This window comes from Solanum stenotomum, chromosome 6 (assembly GCF_019186545.1).
Source record: "Solanum stenotomum isolate F172 chromosome 6, ASM1918654v1, whole genome shotgun sequence".
Classification (NCBI taxonomy): domain Eukaryota; kingdom Viridiplantae; phylum Streptophyta; class Magnoliopsida; order Solanales; family Solanaceae; genus Solanum; species Solanum stenotomum.
In genome coordinates, this window is record NC_064287.1 from 16738389 (window position 1) to 16764300 (window position 25912).

The following is a 25912-nucleotide window of genomic DNA, read 5'->3' on the forward strand; positions in this document are numbered from 1 at the left end:
TTCATTTAGAAACTGAAACTTGACTTCTCAGGTTCTACAATCAATAGAAGCATAACATGAATGAAACCAATTCATACCAAGAATAACATCGAAATCTAACATATCAAGCTCTACAAGATCAACAAGAGTGACTCTATGGGATAAGGAGAAGGGACAATATCTGTAGACTCTTTTAGCCACAATAGATTCAAAAATAGGGTAGAGACAAAAAAAGGGTCTAATAATACGTCCGGAAGAATATCAAATCTCATAGCCACATATGGCGTCACAAAAGAAACGGTAGCACTGGGATCTGCAAAGCATAAACATCAAGATTGAAGTCTTTCAACATGCGGTAACGACATCGGGAGAACCCTCTTGCTCATAAAGAGTCTGAAGTTTATAAAATCAGTTGTACTTTTAACTTCCACTAGCACCAGACGAAAGGTAAGGTTGATCCCATCGACGATTATCTCATTCATTCTTAGCAACTTTGGGATAGTCCCTTATCCTATGATCAATCTTGCCATAACCAGAACATTCATTAAAATCGGTTAGGCATTTACCTTCATGCTTCCTTCCACACGTAGCAAAGGTTAACAATAAAGATCCACCACCATTTCCTCCTTGATGTTTAGGGTTAGACATCTATCTTTGTTGAATTCAGGAGCCGAAACATTGGAGGAACCTTGAATGAAAAAAACCTTTATCGAAACATGGAGCGACCATGTCCATCAGACCTCGAATGTGAAAAGTCATCATCACTGTCTTGGCCCTCTTTACCTCCCTAGACCTTTCTTTAAGTTTTTCCTCTTCTATTTGTCGAGCATGAGACATAAGGTGAGAAATGTCCATATCATGAATGATCATGGAGGTACGACATTCCTTAACCACCATTTCGAACACACCCAAAATAAACTTACTCATTCTTGACTTAGGATCAACAACCATAGTATGAGCATATCGAGACAATTGTGTGAACTTTAAAGAATCCTTCACACTCATGTTTCCTTGACGTAGGTTGATGAATTCAAGTACCTTTATGTCCCTCATATCAATGGGTAACAACTAATAAAGGAAAGCAACTTTAAACTTTTCTCAATCAAGAGGTCCCTCATCAATCGCCCTCTCTTCCTTGTATTGGTTGAATCAAACTTAAGCAACACCCTTAAGTTGATAAGCCAATTCCTCCTTTACACTGGTGTAACTCCCATGATCATCAACACCTTATATAACTCATCAATGAACGCTTGAGGATCTTCCTCAACCTTGGAACTATGAAACTCTGGAGGATTTATTATAGTGAAATCCCTCACTCTAATTACTGTCGTAACCACATATCGATTCATGGGAACCACATCCTCCCTATTGGCTGGAGCTAACACTTGAAAAGTAGCCCTAGACTCCACATGAGTCAATTTGTAACACTCCAAAAATTGGTAGGCTAAACTAGAGTTTAACGTGAGGATTATAGTCTTGGATATAGTTCCCCATACTTAAAAATAAAGGGTTTCGTGTGGGAATGTCAAGGTACGACCCCCAAGGACCAATCATGGGTCCTTGAGGAAGACCCTATAAAATTTCCTGGACAGTGACCCACGAAGGGGACTTATGCCCTGTAGGTCCATCCACGCCCATGAGTGAGGAGTCGTGGATCAAGGTCCTAGTAACCAAGTCCCAGAACCAATCATGGTTCACCAGCACGGGCCGTAGGTCCAACCATGGTCTGTCAGTGGTTGGCGTGGATTGGGCCTGGAAACTGCTTTTTGGCAGTTAAGCTTAGGGGCACTTTGGGGTTTTCCCGTTTTAATTAATATTAAGTGACGTCGTTTTATTATAAGTTAGACTAACTGTATATTGATTTAGACCCCTAAATTTAGTCATCCTCCTCATTATTTCAAAATCCCAAAACAAGACTAACTTTTTCTCCAAATATTCTCTCTCTAGAACTTCAAGGAAGAAGAAGAAGGAAATTGGAGCTGGGTTCAAGGAGCAAGGTTTTCTTCTCAAATTCTTTGGATTTCATTGCTAAGGTTTGATATATATTCATCCATGGATAGAATTCATCCATGGAGCCCCTTCAAAACCCCAATTTCAAAGATAGAAATTCTCCAAAAGCTAGGGTTTGACTCCAAGTCATGGATTGTAATGCCCCAGAAATTAGTAGACTAAAGTAGAGCCTCAAGCTAGGGTTCTAGAGTGTGATGTTGAAAATTAGAATCGTAGATGAGACTTTACGTGGTTAGAATGAGGGGTTTAGTAGTTGAATGTCAAGGTACGTGTTAGACCTCGTAGCTTATAAGACCATTTAGGGTTTGGTTAAGGGTTACAAAGGCAAGTGCCAAGCCAAGGGGGAAAGGCCTAAGCCAAAGGCCAAGGCTGCCCAACCTTGGCCAAGCACTACCCAAGGTTCACGAGCCACTTCACGACCAGTGGCCTTGACCATGGTCCATAGAAGTGCTCGTGAAGATGACTTATATTGATGGGAGGCAAGGCCTTGAGGCCAAGCTACTGGCCCAAGTCCACGAGCCGCTTCACAATTAATGGTCTTGACCACGCTCTGTAGAAGTGGTCGTGAAGATGCCTTAGTGTGGAGGGAGTTTGGCAACTTGAGGGGAATCACTGGTCAAGTGACCACGGGCACCACCACGGGCCATGGTGCCCTTGACGGCTCGTGAAGAGGGGCGTGGCCCCTGGGATGGGGCTGCCTAGTCGGGGGCACTTAGGTAAATCCAAAAACATGTAGTTAATTAATGGGGTCGTTTTATATGTGTTTTATTCACCTATTTAGGGTATCTTAAGTCTTTAGCCCCCAATTTTAAGTCATTTTACACAAGACTCAAATCAAAACCCCAAATCACTCCTCTCTCAAATATTTCTCTCTCTAGAAAGACCCCTATTGAAGAAGAAGCTAGATGTTGAAGCTAAGGTCAAGAAAAAAGGTTCCATTGCTAAAGGTTTGTGCTAGAACATTGATTAAGGTATGTTTATTTTCATCTATGGGTTCTTCCACCCATATAGCCCCCTTATTAATCCCCTAATTTGTGAAGAAGAACCCCAATGTAAGCTTGGGTTACTTCCAATGTGTGGGTATAGTTGGGTATGATTCCAAAGGGTTGGATAATACTTATTTATGGTTAATTTTGCATTGAATTGTGATATTTTGATGAAATCACGTGAATTCCATGGTTAACCGTAGTTTTCTTGATGAGTTACATGTTTTTTGGGTTTATGCCATTAGAGGTGAAATTGAAGGTTCATGAGTAATCTTCCTAAATCAATATCATGTGTAGTAATTGATCAAAGATAGGATTATATAATCATGAATTGAACTAAACCTTATTGAATATGATTGATCTTGACTTGTAAAGCTAGGATTGAACCTTTATGATCAATTAAGACTAGAATCACCTAGTAATAAAAAATGTGATCAGAATACCTAGAAATCTAGGCATAAATAAGAGATTGAGAAAGAAACCTTGAGAGTAAGGTTTGTGATCATAATAGCCAGGGCCTTAGGGTGAAGCTAATGTGAACAACTACTGATGTAAGGGCGTTGAGAGTAAAGTCTAAAAGAGAATATGAGTCTAATAGGTTGGATTATGGTGAAAGGCCTATACTCACCTAACCTACCTTATGAATGCTTGAAAGTAGGAAGTGATAGAATCACTTGAATATGGATTGGTTGTCAAGGACATCCTTCCATGAGTTATGAGTGTGAAGAAAGGCTTAACAAGTAAATCTTGGGGTGTATTCTTGGCCTCAAGTGGATATTGAAGATGAGATGGAGTGTCACACAAGGTAGGGTCCGGGCTCCAAGTAGAAAGGAGAACCACACCTAGTTGATGTGAGGACTATCCAAGTTAAAGGGGGAACTCTTACGTAGTAGAGTGTGGGTTTTCCCAAAAGTTAGGTCTCATGAGATGGGAGCCTTCACATGAGTTGAGTCAAGGTTCCTAGAAGCAATCTCCATATCCAATGAACTAAGACATGCTTAAAAGAAGCATCTCATAGTGTTCTAAAGCATAGTTGAACTAAGACTTACTTAATGAAGTACCTCATAATGTTCACGAGTATAAGTGGACTTAGACATACGTAAGGTAGTATCTCATAAAGTCCATGTGAAGAAGGAACTTAGACATACTTAAGAGAGTATCTCATAGTGTTCAAAGTATAAAAATGGGTTAGACATGCTTAAGTAAGTATCTCATAGTATCCATACTAATAATGAACTTAGACATACTAAAAGGAGTATCTCTTAGGGTTCAACCTAACAATGAACTTAGATGTACTTAAGAGAGTACCTCATTGTGTTCTAAAGTTAAAGAGAGGAACTAAGTTCCAAACCAATAAACAATAGTAAGAGGACCTAAAAGTGATACTTAGCATGATTAGTATTATGGGATGATATGATTGCATTGCACAAGTATGACTTACGGTTACTAAAGAGATGAGTTGAGATATGATTATGCCATAGTTTCTTTCCTTGATATAGTTGACTAAAGGTTAGAAATTCCTTTAGTTATGAGAGTTAAACTAATAATGAGTCCAAAGGAGGGTGAGTATGACTAAGATGACTTCAAGGCTGTGTGAATGGTAGTATGGGATGCCTTTCATGCATTGCACAAGTGTGTCTTGAGGTTACTTAGGAGTATGGTGCCCTTATGGTAGAAAGAATTAAGACTTAACCATGCTTCTAGACTATGATTAAGATGACCAAAAAGGGGTACTTGGCTTGGGTAGTATTATGGGATGCTATCCATTCTTTGCACATGTATGCTTTTGAGGTTACTTGAGAATGGTGTTATTATGGTATAGATGACTAAGAGTCAAGTATGCTTATATGATTATGAATTATCTCCTATGCTCATTAACTATGTATTATGTTGACTTATGTTTATATGATGCCTATGTTGGAGACCTTGCTATGACTATGATGATTATGTTATTATCTCTTATGCTTACGTCTGATGTTGACTAACCATGTTGAGATGCTCTTATGATGTTGTTCTAGCTTTCATACTTGGTACATTTTGTACTAACGCATATTGCCTACATTCTAATCAAATGTAAGGTGTTGGAAATTGAGTTGCTTGGGAGGCTAGGTTTCTAAGAGGCAAGAAGATTTGAAGATTTGGTGAGTCCTCATAGCTTCAAGGACAAACCCATGTATCCCTTTTATGTCATTTCTTATGTTTTAGACTTTATATGGGCTGCGTCCCAAGACTTTTATTTATGAGTTTTAAATAGATGGTTTGAGACAAAGAGTTAGTAAAGACTTTAGTTTGCTTATGAAAATGTTTTCAATTGGTTCTAAAGAAAGGTTTAAATTTTCCCGTACCTTTCTAGTATCTCATGTTATGATTATTCTAAGGGTTTGTATGAGACCTCTTTGGGGTTAAGTACGCCATGTTACGTCTAGAGGGTACCCCTGGGTCGTGACATGGATTCCGTTCAAAAATGATTCTAATGTTTGAATTGATGATTTATCATGGTTTTTATGTTGAAATCCCCAAGAATCCATGAAATCCCCATATTCCCAATTTATGACCTTGTGATATGGGTGAATTGATGAAAGAAGGATATTATGAGATTATGCTTGTAGTAATTGAGTTATTTGAATCATGTTATTATCCATGTCTAATGTAATGAATTCTAGATGTGTTGATGGATATGAGTTATGACCCTTGAAAGGGCAACTTATGATATTATGCATGATTTATGAAGTTTAGTATATGGTTTAAGAACACTTTGAGAGTGAAGTGAAAATGATTATGATCTTGTTGTTGTGTTGTTGAAAGGTTGTCCTCATATACAAATTATGTATGAATATGATATGATGTGAAAGGTTTTCTCACAATATGATGATTCTAAGGTTGGAAGGCTTTCTCACCTATGGAATCTATATGTAGACATGGATGGTGAAAGGTTATTCTCATGCATGATCTAATAAGCTATCTTATGAATTATGTTGGATTGAGTGTCAAGACATTCTTCCATAAATATGTACTCCGTGGGAATTAATTCTTAGCACCGAGTGGATATTGATATGAGATGGAAGCCCTCACAATAGTAGAGGCCGGGTTTCTAGGAGCAATCTCCTGGGATGGAAGCTCTCACGATAGTAGAGGCCGGGTTTCTAGTAGCAATCCCCTTGTCCCATAAACTATGTGCCCTCATAGGTATTCAACTAGTGGATCCACCTAAGATAAGAGTATGGTTCTACCTTAGGCAAGTAGAGCAACCCTTTTCGGTGTGGGAGTCACCGATTCTATGTTTAGCTCACATGGTCTATGTCGGTTAAGGCTTATTTTCCACAACAATATGTCCAAGAATATGAATTATGAACTATAGTTACTCAAGAAGCTTTACTTAGTATGGGTGAGATTATGGGGTCTTAGTCATGCATTGCACAAGTATGCTTTGAGGGTATTTACGGTATGTTCCTCTTATGTTATGATGATCTATGTAATGAACATGCTTATGACTTATGCTTTCCCACTATCTCCAAAAATGATGTTTTAACTTAGTAAATTGCATGCATTAAAATGAAATGTCCATTTTAGCATGTTTTTAATGTTTTTATACATGACTATCATACTTGGTGCATTTTTGTACTAACCCCTACTTTTCCTACATTTTCCCAAGTGTAGGGTTCGGTTCTCAAGGTGAACATTGTTGTGGCTAAAGCTTGGTTTTGCTTATTCTCCTAGCTTGTTGGTGAGTCCTCATGATTTGAGGATGGATGTTATCTCATTGTAGTTCTTTTCTTGTATTTCCTTTTCGGACTATGTTGTTTGGGCTGTGATGCTATTTCATTCCAATATTGTAATAGATGGCTATGTTGAGACAAGTCTAGACTTCCGCTTTCCTTTATGAATTTTTTTTACTTGAAATGCGTTTTTACTCTTATTACTCTAATGCTTTATATTATGATATGCTAAGTGGCTCATGGAGCCTTTCGGGGTTTTATGTGCCTTGTTACATCTAGGGGGTACCCCTGGGTCGTGACACACTTGCTCGGCCAAATGGTCGACCGAAACTTGAAGAGCTTCTCGTTCCACATTCTCTCCCGCATTCCTTCTAGCATATACCTTTCTAGTGACCATATCCTAAAAAGCATTGGATAGGGATCAAGAGAGAGACATATAAAGTTAAAATTCTATCACACGACTTTAGAGTAATGAAAGAAGTGGAGTTTTCTAAACATCTTACAGCCTCTCATTCATAAATGTGACACACTTCACACTCATAAACAAGACTCTAATCGACGTAGCTTATGAGACATCCTAGGATATTGTTAAACCTTGTGCTTGGAATACCAAGTTTGTCATGGCCGAAAGTACACGCTAGATGTGACATGACATATAAGACCCCAAGAGGCCCTACACAAGCCACTTAGCATACATCATACAAGATAATGGAAAACCAAAAGAGTTTAAGAATACCATTTCATATCAAAGAGTTTACAGAAGTAGCAAAAGTCTAACATAAGTCTCAAAGCCATCTATTACATCAAATGAGTGATTGGAACGTAACCCATACAATATATACAACATTCGAAAAGAAAAGACATGAAAGCAATAAAATGAGTCTCGCTCCTCAGGACAGGAGGACTCACCAATTTTCAATGTCTATATGAGATCACTAGCCACACGTATGGGACCTAGGAGTGTCAGACCCTACATTAGTGAAACAATGTATGCAAAAGTATGAGTTAGTACATGGAATGTAACAATAATGATATCTGTGCATAAGAGTTGTGAAATCATGCAAAAATGACTTCATATGACATTCAATGACCAAGCTAAATCATAAAATAACATGTTAGAAAATATAAGTCATAACCATCATTTATGCAAGATAAATGTCTTTAAAACATGTTTGAGATACTTTTTAGAAAGCAACCTTAGTTCATTATTATAGGAAATTTACTTTTAACAGACATATAGATCATGTGAGTTATAACATGGAATCCGGTGTCTATCCCGCACCGAAAAGAGATGCCCTTAGTTGCCAAGGTAAGAACCATAAACTTCTTGCTTAGGTGAATCCACTAGCTAATGTATATCTAGACAAACCTATGGTGACACATAGTTATGGGGCATGGGTACTTGCCACCTGTCCACTCGGTGCTAAGCATAAATACCATAGAATAGTCATTAATCTTAACTTATTTTATCATTTTGAGACATAGGTAATCGCCGCTTGTCTTATCCTCCATGGAAGGGCACATCAAGTAGCCAATTCAAGTTAGAGTTCATTAGAACAACTCCTTAATCTTGATTCAACTTAGGTGAGAAAATCTTTCCACCTTATGAATCCCTTGTGTGAGAAAATAATTTCACAACAACAACAACAACATCGATGCTTTACTCTCAAGGAACCTTAAATCATTTACTTCATTTTAATAAAGAAACATGCATATCTTCATTAAATTGATATTCCATAAATCAAAAGCTTCACCATATGATAAAAGTCTAGAAATCACTGATCATGCATGGGTTCAAGTGTAATTCAACTTAAAAACATTTAATTATCTCAATTCATGCATAAAAAGACATAAAACAATAAATTAGATCATAATTTGAAGGAACCATGAGATTGAATAAAACCCTAATTTCAATTGGAGATTCTAACTTGTAAAATTGGAGAATTTAGGAACCCTATGGAGGAAAAGACTCCATAGGTGAATACTATCATACCTAAATACCAAAAGCTTACAATTAATGGCAAATTCGGAGACTTGATCTTGAAACCCTATTCTTCTTCTTTAAGATTTAGAGAGAGAATTATTGGGGAAGAACTTGGAGGGATTTAGAGAAGCTTGAAGAATGATTTAGAGTAGTTAGATTTTAGGCTTAAGACTTATATAGGGTCAAGTATTAGGATTAAAAAGACATAGTTTAGGCACTAATCAATTAGGGAAAAGTACAAAAAGCCCTTAAAAATAACTATCAAGCCCTCACTGACGGATTAGACCTACGATCTATACGTCCAACTACGGTTCGGAGGTTTGACTACAGATCGTCCTGGTCGACCATGGGTGGGGTTAATGGGTTTGAATTGAGACCTTCAAATGCTGAAACCCATGTACAATCCGTAGGTCCACTTACTAACTGTACATACCAACCGTAGGTCCCAACTTTGAACTTCAAAATTTCACTAAGTCTGGGCTCACTTACGAGACCTACATACAACTCGTACATAGAATGACGAACCGTCCTAGTGTACCATAAAAAGGGTATTGGAACTTGACCTTTAAAATTTGTTCACCCCTCTACTTTCGATTCCCACCTATGACTCATAAAGCACCTACAGACTGTAGGTTGGGATGTAGACACAAACACTAGCTAAGAAAGTTTTGTACTTTTCCTTCCTTTCAAATCCGAGGTGTTACATATATCTTGTCTTAGTTTTAACAAATTCGGTATGCTATTTTCTTACCTTGTCTAAAAATGGGCACCAAGTCCTTATATAAGAAATATTTGTGTTTAATTATATGACTGTATCAAAATATGTTTGCTAAGTTAGATATCATACTTATAGGAATTAATTAATTAATTGTCCAAGTGTAGAAACCACACATATAGGCTTTAAATATTCAGCTCATCTATTATTTAGAAATCATGACTATAGGATTTGTTATTATTTTAGCGTGTCATTTGGGGTTTAGAAATCTGTATATAGGCTAATAAATATTTTAGCATGCCATTGGTATTAGGTATCATGCTCATAAGTTTAAATTAATAAATCCGCAATATCTAGCTTTAATACTTTTGCAATTATATATATGCTTATGTTATTTAAAAGACCATGCCTATAGGGTTTAATATTTTCAGCTTGCTGCTATAAATAATGAACTCAAAGATAGTCAATGTGCAATACAAACTAATCTCAACTAACTAATTCTACCCGTATCGCCTATTTAAATTAATCTGCTATTGATTAATTATCGCCTACGTGACCAGTCTTGCACCTGAATTATAGCGACCTCTCGGAAGGATGCTACTACTTAAAAAGAAATCCAATATAATACTTGCACATTTTAAAGGGATTAAACTAAGATATATAAATTATAATCCAATAGAGGAATTTGGCCAAAAATAAAAAGTGAAAGGTATAAAGGTTTGTCATTTAGAATTTAGTTGATCTCAAATTAAATAATGCAAGAGTTCCAATTTATGGTGGAATAATCATTCAAAATAATTTAAACAAATATGCTAAGAGATTTTCATGTATTATCCATACTACTACCACACATGTTATAAATCATTACCAACTTCAAGGTACCAATGTTTAACTGATTCATGCTTCATACAAACTTTCAAAATAAACAGTAAATTTAAAACATTACAAGGCTTGAGTTTACACACCCCAAAACAACAAACATATAGTCATACTTATTTTACAACCCATGGTGACATGATCAAATCAACCTTCAAAATTTCACGTAAATGTGCTATCATGCCCCGAACCTACACACTGGACGTGGTTGGCACTCGAGAATTATTGCTGGTCCCCAAGCGAACTCTTGGCCTGGCTCACTACATAGCGGAAGAATTACTTAACAAAATAAGAACCTCAATTTGAAAGGTTTAACTCATAAAGTCTCTAAAATAGATAAACCCTAACATGTCTGGAAATGTTTAATTAAACATAAACAATTGACTCAAAGTCTCAAAATGTCACACCTCGAGCCTACACCGTGGACATGACACGGCGTACAAGACTCCAAAAAGCCTCATAGCATATCATAACATAAGACATAAGAAATGAGGTGGAATTTAAAAACTTTTATCCATACATCGAAGTCTTTTATAAAAGCAAGCGGAAGTCTACTTGTCTAATTTAACCATCTAATACAATCTTTGAATCAACAATAGGGTCACAACCCTTCAACATAATCCAAAACATAAAATGACTTAGAAAGAAATTACTAAAGACTCATACGTCCTCGAATCTTGTGGACTCACCACAAGCTAGGAGAATAGTCGATCCAAGCTTGTATCCAAAAGAAGATCACCTTATGAACCGGAACCTACACTTTGTGATAAATGTAAAAGAAATATGGGTTAGCGCAAATATTGCACCAAGTATGATAGCCATGCAAGAATCATGCTAAAAATGACATTTTAGTTGAAAATCATGCATTTAACAAGTTTGAGAATCATCATGCACTTTTAGTATAAAAACATAAGTCACATGCATAATCATCATATAAATCATTATAACATAATAGAAACATCTCATGGGTAATCCTAAGTTATACTTGTGCAATGTATGAATGACATTCCATAATACCACTCATACTAAATATTCCTTTTAGGCCACAAGTAGTCATGTTTACCATTTGTTTTATCCCATCTTTAGCTAATACTCATAAATAAGGAACATTCACATTTTATAAGTCATGACAAGAAAAGAAACCCATAACAACAACACAAGTTAAGCATTCATCATTACATTAAGCCTTTATGTCAATATTCTCAATAGCTTCATTATAAGCACATTCATTCCATTAGACATCATGACATTTGAGGAACACACCATAGCCACTCTCAAAGCCTACTCGTGCAATGCATGGATGAAGTCCCATACCCCCACCCACACTTTATAGAACTTATTCACTAACCATAATACATAACTCACATGATGGGAATAACCCCTAATCAACATAGACCATGTGAGCAAAGCATCGAATAAGGTGTTTATCCCACACCGTAAAGGGTTGGTCTACTTGCCTAAGGTAGGACCGGTAATTTAGCTTAGGTGTATCCACTAGCGAATAACCTATGTGGGTACATAGTTATGGGATAAGGACGTTGTTACTAGAAACCCGGGCTGATATAGGGAGAGCCTCCACCTCACAATATCCACTCAGTGCTAAGCATTAAATTCCCATAGAGTATTTAATTCTCTTTTAACATTCTTACACATGAGAGGGATACCATTGGCCTACCGACCCAAGGTACATTATTACACACATGAAAGGGATGCCATTTGCCAATGATTGAAGGTACATAATTAGAATAGCTCATTGAATCCTCATGAAAGGGATACCATTGGTCTACCGATTCAAGGTTCATCATTATCGTAGTTCATGTATTCATCATGAAAGGGATACCATAGGTCTACCGATTCAAGACAAAGCCTAGAATACTCCACTTCTCATTTATGAAAGGGATGCCATTGGCCTACCGATTCAAGGTTCATTAAGTCAAGATACTTTTAGTTACACAAGAAGAGGATGCCTTTAGCCTACCAATTCAAGGTATATATACATTGAGAAAACCCCTCACAACATGTCATCATCATTCACAAGTGTATAATTGAGAATAGCCTTTCAATAACACCACAATTACATTATAGTCATGATCACATTACTTTCAAAGTATTCACAAAGCATGTACACAAACATCATGATTATACAAAATCTCACAATTTTCCCTTCAAGGACCACGAATCATAATTCACCAACGCACCTAGAATTACTAAAATTAGGCATGGATAATAACATGATTCAAATAACTAAACTACTACAAGTACAATTTCATAGTATTCATCTTACTCAATTCACCCACATCACAAAGTCATAAATTAGGGTTATGGGCAATTCATGGATTCCTGAGATATTTTATCATAAAACCACCATAAAACAGCAATTCAATCATAATATAAGATAATTAAATCATTGAAAATGTTTTTAGAAAGAATCCATGACTTGGAGTGAAAACCCTATGTTTTTGAGAATTTTCTACTTTGAAGTTGACAGTTTGAGGGCTCCATGAATGAAATCATTCCATGAATCAAATACTACCATACCTTAGGTGAAGAAATCCAACAAAATTGTGTGAAAAAGCCTCCTTCTTCAAGCCCTAACTTGATCTTTTTCTTCTTCTTCGATGGAGTTCTAGAGAGAAGATTTTGGAGAGGGTTAATTTGGTTATGATTTTGGGTTTGGGATTTATGAAGTATATGAGGTGGTTAAAGGCTTAAAAAGTCTCATATAGGTCTAAATAAAAAATATATAATGGCCTCACTTAATAATAACTAATCTTGGAATTTACTTAATTACCCTCACCTTGGCCTAGATTTGGGTAGGTTGCAGGCATGACCTACGCCTGTGACTAGAGCTGTCAAAATGGGCTGGCCCAACCCAACCCAACCCAACCCTAACGGGCTAGAGAGTTAAATGGGTTGGCCCTTTTAATTAAAGGGCCGATAAAATAGCAGCCCAACCCAGTCCTAAGCGGGCCACGGGTTGGGACGGGTTGGCCCTTCAACAAAAAAACGGACAACATTTTCCTCTTAGAAAAGATACGAACGTCGACGTCTGATGGACACAACATCAATACATACATAAATTCATTCATGAATTATACATACTTCAGTGAATATTTACAAAACAAATACATAATAGCCAAGATACAACATTCATAAGATTCATCCGAGCAAAAAAAATTACATGATCATTATTTTCATAAACAAGACAATAAAGGAGAAGTGAAAATTAGGCATAAAAACAAAAGTAAAGGAGGTCAAAGATTCATAGTTATAATGGAGCAATGAACTTGGGCTAATAAGAAAATTTAGTGGGCTAATGACCCTAAAATGTAAAAGATATGTAAAAAATATAGTCTTCATTTTATATTGATATTTTAAATATATTTATTGATAAAATCTTTACAAATAAAACACTACTAAAAATATATATAAAAAATATTTTTAAAAATTAATAGCCCGCGGGCTGGCCTTTGAGGCTTGCGGGTTGGCCCTACGAGGCTACGGGCCAAACGAGGCTGGGCTAAAAAGCCTCCTTCCTAAATGGGCCAAAAAAATTAAGCCCAACCCCATTTAATTCAAGGGTTGGGTTGGGCCGGCCTCACGGGCCAAGCCCATTTTGACGGCTCTACCTGTGACCTACTGGCCATCCTGCCGGTCCCAAGTTTGTCTTTGGACCCACGATTTGTCTCATGTGACGTAGATGCACCTACACCCCATAGGTCCCAACTATAGCTCACTCTTTTGGGCAGTTTAGGGGACTGGTTTGGGGTCTTCCTGAAGGACCCCTTTGATTGGTCCTTGGGGAGTCATACCTTGACGTTTAACCCCTAAAACCTTCATCCTAAGTACGACAAGCCATTTTACAATTTTAAACCACAGATCAAACTCTAAAACTCTAATGCAAGGCTCTAGTTTCATCTACTAATTTTCCGGGTGTTACATTATCTCCCCCTTGGGAACATTCATCCTCGAATGACATTTCTAAAAACCTTACAAAATTAAAGACTCAAGACTAGGGGCCCATCATGCATGAAACATCTAAATAATTCACAATTCAAAGGAGGAAACATCAACTCCATCTCAATATACTCAATTTAACACAAGAAAGTAGGAACTACATCTAACAATCCATTATGCATGAAAACTTCAACATTGCTCAATTTCATAGGAGGAACTATCTTCTCCAACTCAAAGCATGCTCATCATAACATCATGAAGAAAATTAGCCCATTACTCTCAAAAGCACATTTAAGCATATTCAACAATTCATCTCATGAAGAATATATGGAACTTATACTAAATGCACATCAACGTGAGGGACATAAACCATGAAAACTCATTTTCTTTCTAAACAATAATTTCATCAAGAATATGCATAACATAAGGAGATCTTGGAAATACATAAATCACACATGACTCCAAAACATGAAACAAGCCACAAGGAACTCTTTGTCTCAAGTTTGAATAGGAATAGAAGAAAAAGATAAGGATTTCGGAACTCTCAACAACCTTGCTATCTAAGCATATCATCTCCCCCTTAGGAGTAAACCCCTACGAAGGCTAACATCAAAATCTTAATAAAATAGTTTAAAACTATAAGGAGTTACCAACATGCCGTTGCATTCATATGGAAGGGCTCTTTTGTCCTCTCTAGACCGGAGTGCATAGAAGCGACCATACTTTGGAGCATTAGGATCCAGGCCACTAAGAGAAGCTTGCTTGGCCTCTCTCCCTTTTGCTGCAAGTGTAGGGAAATTTTTCACTTGATGATCACTCTTTCCACAACCATAGCACCTATCCGTACCGGTTAGGCACTTCCTATGGTGTTTCTTTCCACATTTGGTGCAAGTAGGCTTAGGAAATGGAGACCCACTACCTTTCTCTTGGTTAAACCTAGGAGTGTTTGAATGATGTTGGTCAGAATACCTTTGTTTAGACTTAGGTCTACCTTGCCCATCGAACTTATCACTAGAGAAATTCCCATCACCGGTCTTAGCCCTTTTTGCCTCCTTATCCTTTCTCTTAAATTTAAACTCCTCAATTTGTTGGGCATACACCATAAGCCTAGATATATTCATGTTATCATGGAGAATTTCCATACGACATTCTTCTTCAACTAAGTCGTACACACCCAGTACAAATCTACTCATCTCATCCCTCAGATCCTCCACTATAGATGGCGCATACTTGGATAGTAGGGTAATTTTCAAATCATACTCTTGGACACTCATACTACCTTGCCTAAGGTTAATGAATTCCTCTACCTTAGCTTCCCTCAACTCATGGGGAAAGAACCTATCAATTAATGCTTTCTTAAACACCTCCCAATCAATGGGACCCACTCCTACCGACCTATTTTTCTTCCATTGAGTATACCAAACTTGAGCAACATCCTTTAATTAGTAAGCGGCTAATTCCGCTTTTTCTACCGAAGTCACCCCCATAGCATCAACTACATTGTAAACCTGAAGATTCTCTCCCACTTTGGAACCAAGGAACATGAAAGGATTCATTCTAACAAAATCCCTCAATCTAGAAGCCACGGTATTCACATTAGGGTTCACATGAATCTCAACATCTCTATTGGCTTGGTCCGTCATAGCTTGGGCTTGAGTTGTTACGACTTGGGCCAACATTAGAAGAGCCGACCTAACTTCCACATCTGACATATCCAGAGGATTAATCGAAGCTTGATTCACTTGAGGAGCTTCTTCATTGACATTGTTACTCTTCATTCTTCTTGCGTTAGCCCTTTGTGTATTCATTTGTTGAAGACACAAGAGAAGGGTTAAGAGAGGGACTTTATAGTGCTAAACTCTATGGCACGACTTGAGAGTAATGAAAGAAATATAGTTTCCTAACATCTTATAGCCTCTCATTCATAAATGTGGTGCGCTTCACACTATGAACAAGACTCTACTAGATGTGGCTTATGAGACATCATCCTAGAATCATCCCAAAATCTTGTGCTCTGATACCATGTTTGTCACGCCCCGAGTCTACACCCTGGACGTGACACGACGTACGAGACTTCAAAAATCCTCATAGCATATCATAACACAAGTCCTAAAATATGATAAATAATTTAAAAACTTTTATCCATACAATCGAAGTATTTTATAAAAGCAAACGGAAGTCTACTTGTCTCATTTAGCCATCTAATATAATCTTTGAATCAACAATAGGGTCACAACCCTTCAACATAATCCAAAATATAAAATGACTTAGAAAGAAACTACTAAAGACTCATACGTCCTCGAATCTTGAGGACTCACCACAAGCTAGGAGAATAGTCGATCCAAGCTTGTATCCAATAGAAGATCACTTTAAGAATCGAAACCTACACTTTGTGAAAAATGTAGAAGAAATATGGGTTAGCACAAATATTGCACTAAGTATGATAGCCATGCAAGAATCATGCTAAAAATGACTTTTTAGTTGAAAACCATGCATTTAACAAGTTTGAGAATCATCATGCACTTTTAGTATACAAACACAAGTCACATGCATGATCATCATATAAATCATTATAACATAATATAAACATCTCATGGGTAACCTTAAGTTATACTTGTGCAATGTATGAATGACATCCCATAATATCACTCGTACTAAGTATCCCTTTTAGGCCACCTTAGTCATGTTTACCATTTCTTTGATCCCATCTTTAGCTAATACTCATAAATAAGGAACATTCACATTTTATAAGTCATGACAAGGAAATCAACTCATAGCAACAATCCAAGTTAAGCATTCATCATTACATTAAGCCTTTATGTCAATATTCTCAATAGCTTCATTATAAGCACATTCATTTCATTAGACATTATGACATTTGAGGAACACACCATAGCCACTCTCAAAGCCTACTCGTGCAATGCATGGATGAAGTCCCATACCCCCACCCACACTTTATAGAACTTCTTGACTAACCATAGTACATAACTCACATGATGGGAATAACCCCTAATCGACATAGACCATGTGAGCAAAGCATGGAATTCGGTGTCTATCCAACACCGTAAAGGGTTGGTCTACTTGCCTAAGGTAGGACCGGTAATTTAGCTTAGGTAGACCCACTAGCGAATAACCTATGTGGGTACATAGTTATGGGATAAGGAGGTTGTTACTAGAAACCCAACCTAACATAGGGAGAGCCTCCACCTCACAATATCCACTTGGTGCTAAGCATTAAATTCCCATAGAGTAATTAATTCTCTTTTAACATTCTTACACATGAGAGTGATGCCATTGGCCTACCGACCCAAAGTACATTATTACACATGATAAGGATGCCATTGGACTACCGATTCAAGGTATATCATTAGAATAACTCATTGAATCCTCATGAAAGGGATACCATTGGTCTATCGATTCAAGGTTCATCATTATAGTAGTTCATGGACTCATCATGAAAGTCATACCATTGGTATACCGATTCAAGACAAAGCCTAGAATAGTCCATTACTCATTTATGAAAGGGATGCCATTGGCCTACCGATTCAAGGTTCATTAAGTCAAGATACTTTTATTCAAACAAGAAAAGGATGCCTTTAGCCTACCAATTCAAGGTATATATACATTGAGAAAACCCTTCACAACATGTCATCATCATTCACAAGTGTATAATTNNAGGATGCCTTTAGCCTACCAATTCAAGGTATATATACATTGAGAAAACCCTTCGCAACATGTCATCATCATTCACAAGTGTATAATTGAGAATAGCCTTTCAACAACACCACAATTACATTATAGTCATGATCACATTACTTTCTAAGTATTCACAAAGCATGTACACAAACATCATGATTATACAAAATCTCACAATTTTGCCTTCAAGGACCATGAATCATAATTCACCAACACACCTAGAATTACTACAATTAGGCATGGATAATAACATTATTCAATAACTAAACTACTACAAGTACAATTTCATAGTATTCATCTTACTGCAATTCACCTTCATCACAAAGTCATAAATTAGGGTTATGGGGAATACATGGATTAATGAGATATTGTATCATAAAACCACCATAAAACAGCAACTCAATCATAATATAAGATAATGAAATCATTGAAAACATTTTTAGAATGAATCCATGACTTGGAGTTAAAACTCTAGGTTTTGGAGAATTTCTACTTTGAAATTGAAAGTTTGAGGGCTCCATGGATGAAAGCATTCCATGAATAAAAGAACACCATACCTTAGGTGAAGAAATCCAATAAAATCGTGTGAAAAATCCTCCTTCTTCAAGTCCTAACTTGATCTTCTTCTTCTTCCTCTATGGAGTTCTAGAGAGAAGATTTTGGAGAGAGTTAAGTTGGTTATGATTTTGGGTTTGGGATTTATGAAGTATATGATATGGTTAAAGTCTTAAAAGTCTTATATAGGTCTAAATAAACAATATAAAACTACCTCAGTTAATAATAACTAACCTAGAAATTTACCTAATTACCCTTACCTTGGCTGAGATTTGGGCAGGTTGCACGCATGACCTTTGCCTAGGACCTACTAGCCATCCTGCAGGTCCGTAGGTCATGGACTGCAGCTCCCAAGTAAGTTCCATCCGTAGCTCACTCTTTTGGGTAGTTTTGGGGACTGCTTTTGGGTCCTCTTCAAGGACCCCTTTGATTGGTCCTTAGGGAGTCGTACCTTGATGTTTAACCCCTAAACACTTTATCCTAAGTAAGGGAAGCCGTTTTACATGTTTAACCCCTAAACACTTCATCCTAAGTAAGGGAAGCCGTTTTACAATTTTAAACCACACATCAAACTCTAAAACTCTCATGGAAGGCTCTAGTTTCACCTACTAATTTTCCTGGTGTTACACAAAACATCAACAAGGGAATAGTAAAAGACTCCTCAACTACTACTGTTTATGAAGCCTCTAAATACTACGATAGATTTCGGGACAAGATCCATGACATCTTAACAAAACTAAAATATAAATGTGGAACCCTTCGGAAAGCAAAGAGGCTCACCAAAGCTAACTGGAATGCAAATGGTATAAACGAAGCGCCTGTTGACCCTGAACACCTGTATCTGCATCATGAAAATAAGAGGGTTAAATGATGTCAGTTCATTAAATGTACGAGCATGTAAAGGGAAAACTGAAAGCAATAGATAGCTGAATTGACAAGGCTGGAAGAGATGCTCACTTCAACTCAACTCAATATGAAAGCAACAAAAAGAGATGAAATATTTAAAGCTTTTAAAGTAGTAGATATCAACTCAAAATGTATAAACTATACAATAATAACTCTTTACTCTTATTTGAGAGATTCTCTAACCGACGACTATCACTATGAGGTACGCGATGATACAGTGTCTCACCCACGCTGCCAGATTTGTCCTATACCTTGTCGGGGTATAGAACACCTCAACTAAGTGGATACACTAAGCTATGCTTAAACGTAATAAGGAATCATCTAAAAAGTATAACCATGTACCCATGTTGGCATATATGGTTTATGAGGATTTTGAGTTGTTTGAACTCATCCCCATATCGGTGCTCAATACTACTCCTAATAATATATAACTCACGCTCAAATGTTTAAAACATAACTCTTTCTTAATTTGAGGTAATTATTCAAAAGATCCTCTTAAAAGAGGTAATACTCTGAAAACATCTCTAAACTCATAACTCACTTAGAAATCACTGTTTCTCTCTTTGAAAATGTAAAATTATTACATTTGAGAATACTTATCTCCCTTATAATCATTTTTGAAATATGAAACACAATTCTCCTTATTCTGATACTCATTTACTCAAGACTTAGCTCAAATCCTTAGTTAATTTCAAAAGGTTTCTCAAGTTTGACTCAAAAGGACCTCTTGAACTTTCCTCTTAACTCTACCTTAATTTGAAATGTATATTTAGAGATGTGATTAGTATATGTAGGATCTCTCAAGGATTAATGGAGACTTTAAGAGATAATATCAATAAGAGAGCGAAGACATAATTTGAAAGAACATGCACGGGACGAAGATCAGAGAAGAAATGGGCCTGATGACCTTGGTGCAGGGCTTCAGGACTCAACATACTGGGAGTACTTTGGGACGCACTGCACGCGTAGGGCGCCAACCCTCCTGGTGCCTTGGGGGTGCATTGCCCCACTCCGAACCCAGAAATTCGACGTTTTTTCTTGCTCAATTTTGGGTCTTAACTCGTCTAGAATCGACTGGTTTTTTCAAAAATCTCTTTGATTCATAAGCCCAACACAAATTCAATGAAATCCACACAAAATCTATCAATAAACATCACTCATTCGCAAGACCCTCACCTCAAGAACTCAAAACCTCCATTGTTAAAGAATGGGACTAAAATTCAAGAACTTCTCAAGAATCTCAATAAAAATGATTTTCAAGAACGAATTCATGAATGAAATTACATGTATGGTGTGAGGGAGAGCAAACCCAACACTATGAAAATCTTACATACCTCGAAAGAACCCTTGTTCGTGGCGAAATTTCTCAACCTATGAATGAATGCTTGAAAACCCTCTTTTCCTCTTCTTGAAACTTAGCCCTAAAATTCTAAGTGTTTAGGAATATGAAAAATAACTCAGCGTCTAATTAGACCCTTCACTTGGTTGAGGAAAAACGTGAGTAGGCCTATTGGGGTAAGGGAAAGACAAAACTACCCCTTTTTCAAATGGATGAAAAGCCTTAACCAGAGAGGCTTCACTCAAACATCCATAACTTTTTACTCAGAGCTTTAAATTTAGAAAAATTGATGGCGTTGGAAAGAGGACTCAAAGAACTTCGATTTGATACCTCATGAGCCACCTAAATATTTATTTGCTAAAAGATATGATCGTTTGAAATTGACCCAAAACAAAAAACTGATCGAAGTTTCAGGTGTTACATGTACAACACATAGATCATGTATAAGTACCAAGATTTATACAAAATATATATGCCTATATGCAAATGTGATCTTTCTTAAAGCTCCCAAAAATTCCATCTCCAATGGCCAACTTTAAGAATCCCCTCGAACTTGTCCTATGTTGCGTCCCATATTTCGAATCTATAGCAGGAAAATTAGATTTCCACATAAACACAAGAGTTGTAGGTATATATATTATATTTATAAATCATATTTATTCGCTGAAAAAAGAGTTCTACAGAACGAGATATTTTAAAAATACTAAACACTACTCAGCTCAAAGACAAATTTTGATTACTCACCTAAAGGCAGGGTGTGTCTCGACTTCCACCTAAAAGGAACAAGGTTTTCTTGTGATTTCGTGAGTAGTATGGCTAGAGAAAGTTCTCAAGGTTTCTTAGAGTTAACGCAAACGAATTCTTATAGAGGAGGTGTGAGAATATATGTTGCAAAAGTGATGTTTATCACTTAATAGATATAGCTCGAAGAAAAAGTTGGCTGCCCAAAAAGTAAAAAGGTTGGCTTCCCAAAATGGAAAAGGGTTAGGTGCCCAAAATGTATATATATATATATACCTCACCCCCTTTCAAGTTATAGATTATAATTAATTTATTACATAAATACTCAATACAATCCCTTAAATTACCGTGATATGTTATGGTAGGCAAAATTTTAAATACCACCAAATTTCAAGTTCCTAAAATGATAATAAAACATACTAAAGTAATTAAGGAATGATGCATTTAAGTGAGAATATCAGTTTTAGTATTTAGGGGTTTACAACTCCCTCCCGCTTAAAGAAATTTCATCTCGAAATTTACCTTACACTAGTCCCGAAACAAGTGTGGATATTGGGTCCTCATGTGTTCTTCTCGCTTCCAGGTAGCGTTTTTTCCAGAATGGTTCCTCCAAAGTACTTTTACTAAGGGGATTCTCTTGTTTCTAAGTTGCTTTACTTCATGATCTTGAATTAGCATAGGTTTTTCTTTAATCGTCAATTCATGATTAACCTCAATAGATTCAACTAGAATTATATGAGATTGATTAAACCGATATCATCTGAGCATAGAAACATGGAAGACATTGTGGATCTTGTTCAACCAAGGCGGCAAAGCTAATTTATATGCAACTAATCCCACTCTTTCAAGTATCTCATAAGGTTCGATAAATCGAGGACTAAGTTTTCCCTTTTCACAAAACGTTATAATCTTTTTCCACGGAGACACCTTTAACAACACTTTATCGCCAACTTGATACTCAATATCACGCCTTGTAAGATCAGCGTGCAGTTTTTGTCTATTTAGAGAAATCTTTAGACGATCCTTGATCAATTTTACCTTATCTTCCATTTGTTGAACAATTTCAAGACCAATAAGTTTTTTTCAACAACTTTAGTCCAAGAAAAAGGTTCTGACATTTTCTTCCATATAAGGCTTCATAGGGAGGCATTCCAATACTCGATTGGTAGCTATTATTGTAAGCAAATTCTACCAAAGAAAAGTGTTTGTCCCAACTACCCTCTAACTCCACAATGCAAGCTCAAAACATGTCCTCCAAAATTTGTATCACTCTTTCTGACTGTCATTTATTTGAGGATGGAACGAAGTGCTAAATTTCAACTTACTACTCAAGACTTTCTGCAAGCTACTCCAAAATCTAGATGTAAACCTCGGGTCTTGATCAGATACAATAGACACAGGGATCCCCTGCAGTCTTACAATCTTATTAATGTACAGTTCAGCTAGACGCTCAGGTGAGTAATCCATCCTGATCGCCAAAAAGTGAGCACTCTTTGTTAGCCTATCCACTATCACCCATATTGCATCATGATTTCTTGGAGCGCAAAGAAGTCCAAAAACAAAGTCCATAGTTATTCTCTGTCATTTCTATTATGGCATCAGCAAGGGATGTAGCAACCCAACTGGACCTGATGTTTTGCCTTTACTTGCTGACAAACCAAACATTTTGAAATGAACTCCACAATGTCTCTCTTTATTCCATTCCATCAATAATATTCTTTGACGGTCTGGTACATTGTTGTACCACCAAGATGCATTGCATATGATGAAGTACATGTTTTATTCATAATTTATGTTCTCAATATTTCATCATTAGGGACACATGACCTATTTTTGTAACATAAGACATCACCTGTTAATGTAAAATCAAGCTTTTCCCTATTTTGAACTTCTTTGGTCAATTTTACGAGTTTCTCATCTAACTTTTGAGCTTTTTCCACCTGCCCACGTAAGAACATGATGCTTTACCTTGGAATTCAGAACATTTATCCACCAATTGTAAACATCATTTTTTAATAGTGAGATAACACATTTAAATTTGGCAACATCTGAATACTCCATCTGCTCAAACATTCTCTCCATATGCTCTAGTTATTGTTCAACATCAGGTGGGATCAACAGTGCCCTCAAACTCAACTCCACTCATTTTCCTCATTTTCTCAAAGTTTATCTCGTTGGGATCATACATTGTTTCAGCCATGTGGTGGAAGAATTTAGCCATCTGTTGGAAAGAAGGATTCATGGCTTGAGTACTACGACTCATGTGAGGATGTGAACAAGCTCTTACACCTTGATGGTTTCCCACTTCAGACCCACTAGTATGAGGAATATATTGATCCGAGAAATGTTCTCCCACCCTTCCAGTGCATGAGGTTGGGAAGTGGAGTTACCCGAACCTTCACGAGCAGTATCCATAGGTCTATTAGAAGAAGAGGCCATAACTTATTTTCTTCAAAAGGGAAGAGCACATTGCATTAGGGACATACACATGATGCATATGCACACTACATGCAATCAAAATATCATAAACCATGTAAGTGAACAAATAATATAACCAAAACCTTCTCAAAAGCAAAACAAATATACAAGCAATTCATAGCAAAATTCCTAGAACCACAAACCTAGGCTCTGATACCAACACTTGTAGAGACCCTCTCGGAAGGATGCTACTACTTAAAAAGAAAACTAATATAATACTTGCACATTTAAAGGGATTAAACTAAGATATATAAATTATAATCCAATAGAGGAATTTGACCCAAGTTAAAAAGTGAAAGGTATAAAGGCTTGTCATTTTGAAATTTAGTTGATCTCAAATTTAAACAAGGCAAGAGTTCCAATTTATGGCGGGAGAATATTTCAAAAATAATTTAAACAAATATGCTAAGAGATTTTCATGTATTATCCATACTACTACCAGGAACGTTATAAATAATTACCAACTTCAGGATACCAAAGTTTAACCATGCTTCATACAAACGTTCAAAATAAATTGTAAAGTTAATACATTACAAGGCTTGGACTTACATACCCCAAAATAACAAAACATGTAGTCATACTTGTATTACATTCCATGGTGACAAGATCAAATCAGCCTGCAAAATTTCATGTCAATATACAACACATAGATCATTTACAAGTCCCAAGATTTATACAAAATATAGATGCCTATATGCAAATGTGATCTTTGTTAAAGCTCTAAAAAACTCCATCTCCAATGACCATCTTCAAGTATCCTCTCAAGCATTCCCTATGATAGAAACAACTATCGTTAAGCATAAAGCTTGGTGGTGTAAAAACTACAGTCGTGGAGCTGTTAGATTCACCAAGTTACCTTTCTAAAGTTGCGGGCAGCATAATTGAAACATAATAACTAAATCAAGTAAACAATATATCAAGAGTATCAAGTTCGATATTTAAAGATCTAAGTGTCAAGAATGCTCATAGCACTATTTCACAAGAGATCAAATAACAAGGCTTGCCCAATATATACATCATGTCGTTATACCAAAGCATAATTAAGTATCAAGAAGGATCGAAGCCCTGTATAAAGATGGGCAAAATCCCAATAATCAAGAGAACCAAGAACCATATTAAAAATGGCTTTCTAGTATGTACTTAAATGGACAACTTCCATACATAAGACGAACCAAAAATCCAGAGTCAAGATGGCAAATGATCCGAATCAAGAGGCATGCCAATAGTGACAAAGTCACATCCACAAGAAGGATGAAATCCCAACAAGAATGCCAGTGATCAAACAATTCATACAAGTGGACGAGTTACACAAGTGTTTTGAAAGTCTCAAAGGATACTAACACGACAATGCAAAGTGACAAGAAGTAACCAAGGTACCAAGATAAAATTTCAAATATACCAGCAGGTAAGAAGAGTACAAGTACATGTTTATACACAAACCTCAACCTTTTAGCATAAAGCCGTCCAACACAACTTCAAGAGTTCAAACTGAGACCAACAAACGTGTCAAGGTCCTCAACTTGTACATGAGTATATACAACCTTAAAAATACAATTAAATAACTTCTTAAATATCTAGTAGCTCAATAATGTTGACGTAAAACAGGATTATCATCACAAGTAAACCTAGCATGTACAAATCTGTCCAGCCTGGTACATGATGTCGTAACTTACTTTTGCAATGAAAAATGGAAAAATTGGACTTTATATCCTTCATGAAAGATGTAGGTATATCTCTTAATGTTGCAAATAATCAAGAATCACCACAAAAATTTTTTTGTAAAGAAAATATATAATCAAAACACTGACATTTGAACATACATGATTTCTAAATTATAAATCTGGACAAAACTTGTCTTATGTTTCATCCCATATTTAGAATCTATAACAACAAATTAGATTTCCACATAAACACAAGATTTGTAGGTTTATGTATTGTCTTTTTAAATCATATTTATTCACCGACAAAAAAGTT